The sequence below is a fragment of the Priapulus caudatus genome, unplaced genomic scaffold, assembly GCF_000485595.1.
Source record: "Priapulus caudatus unplaced genomic scaffold, Priapulus_caudatus-5.0.1 Scaffold682, whole genome shotgun sequence".
Classification (NCBI taxonomy): Eukaryota; Metazoa; Priapulida; class Priapulimorpha; order Priapulimorphida; family Priapulidae; genus Priapulus; species Priapulus caudatus.
The window spans coordinates 134,349-136,848 of NW_014577743.1; positions in this window are offsets into that span (position 1 = coordinate 134,349).

Consider the following 2,500-nt stretch of genomic DNA (forward strand, 5'->3'; position numbering starts at 1 on the left):
TGTAGGTATAAATAAATTAAAATAAATTATTATCATTGTATCAATATAAATACGTTTTATGCAATTATTTATTTATCAATAATCCTCGCTACATCATAAACACGATATAAGAATGACCCGTATTTATGATTCACCAGTTCATATTCTTACTATTAAAATGTTCGTGCATATCACACATCTCCCGGAATATTTGCAGATTATTACGCTATACGGAAATGATATATTATAAGACTCAATTAAAGTGATATCAGAAATATTCATGAAGAATCTAAATGATAAAAATCATTCTCTCATTTCCATACTTTGCAGGAATGCTGCAATAGTGGTGTTCTAGCTATGACTGGGCTGTTATCCATATAATGCAGGACATCATTTGCTCTAGTTTTTGTGTACATCACGTTAGATAAGGCTCTTTTTACCACGAAAGCGAATCTTTTTACCACGCAACTTTCTCACCTGTAATGTGCATCGCGTTGGTGAAACGACACGTCCGTATATGGAAACGTTTTAATTACATTAAAATAGAGTGTACATTCGCTGATAGTCGATCTAATAATTTACTATTCTATATAATACAATAATATGACATTTCACCGTAACATTTTCCTTTTATATCTATACTGCGATCCTCTAATAAAGACAATCGCGTTTAATGTGACGCAGCGAGCTAGCACATAGGCTGCTGAATAACTCATTAAAATGGCGATTCACTATTAGTTGACACCAAATTACATGGACTTAAATGTGTTGAACAGGTTTAGAACCGCATAAACCGAGCGGATTTAAAATAATGAGTACACAATGTCTGTCTAATCCTTGAGCGTTCGCACGCTGATCCTAATTCATATGCTATAATGCGCGCGAACTTGTAACGCGTGTAACGTAAAAGGGCTCATATAAATCGTGAAATTAGTTAATGAAGTGTGCGCTGTAGTATTAGCTTTAGTTGTATTTTATTGCGTTGTTGTAGTCATTCATGTAATGGTCATAATATCAAGAGCATATAAAGAACGATACCTTCTTTATATGCTCTTGATAATATGATTAATGGTACTGCGTGCTGTCACTCTCAGCATACATACTCACACGGCTAGCTCAGATCAATCACAACCTTATGCGATTCTTAACCACACGCCAACACTTACAACAGACGGTGTAAACACACCATTGTCTGCCACACACCAACGCTCACCACAGACAGTGTAATCACACCATTGTCTACAACCATACATATATACAAACACACACATATATCTATGCTACAATTAACACACCAACGCTTATGGTTGGTTGGCCATCGTACCCAGAATTACTTATTTTTACCGCGGTAAAAAATAATTTAACCGCGTTTAATTTATAGCCCATTTACCCAATCAGAGGCCTTGTTACACATAATTTAACCGCGGTTGAATTATGTGTAGCAAGGTTTCTGATTGGGTAAAACCGGTTATAATTATACAGCGGTTAAATTATAGCCCTTTTACCCACTAAGAGGCATTTTTACAAGTAATTTAACCGGGGCTAAATCAGTTTTACCGCGGTAGAAATAATTTAACCGCGGTCAATTTATAGCCCTTTTACCCAATCAGATGCCTTGTTACACATAATACATCTGAATGGGTAAAATCGGCTATAATTATACTGCGGTTAAATTATGTGTAACAACGCCACTGATTGGGTAAAAGGGCTATAATTTAACCGCGGTTAAATTATTTCTACGGCGGTAAAACTGATTGAGCCGCGGTTAAATTACGTGTAAAAAGGCCTCTTAGTGGGTAAAAGGGCTATAATTTAACCGCGGTATAATTATAGCCGATTTTACCCATTCAGAAACCTTGCTACACATATAATTCAACCGCAGAAATTATGCGTAACAAGGCATCTGATTGGGTAAACATAGTTTATCTGTGGATAAATTATGTGTAACAGGCCTCTGAATGGGTAAAGGGGCAATAATTTAACCGCGGTTAATTATTCTACTACGGTAAAAATAATTATTTCTGAGTACGATGGCCAACCATAAACGCTCACTACAGACGGTGTCAGCTCACAATTGTCTACCACACACCAGCGCTTACCACAGACAGTGGAAACATAGCAGAAACCAGCGCTTACCACAGACAGTGAAACATAGCAGACACCAACGCTTACCACAGACAGTGGAAACATAGCAGACACCAACGCTTACCACAGACGGTGGAAACAAAGCAGTGTCTAACAAACACAAAAGCTTACCACAGACGGCGTGAACATAGCAATGTCTACCACACACCAACACCTACGAAACACAAGCGTCACTACTTACCACATTACATACTACCTTATTGGATGCCACTTCCTACCACATACCAACGTTATATGACGGATAATATATATTAGACTATATTAAGCTTACCTTTCTTTCTCCATTACTAGACTTCTGCCATTCTATGCTATTTAACTTACCTCCGATTTAAAGAAATTATAAATGTAGTAAATGAAGATAATTACACCCGCGTAC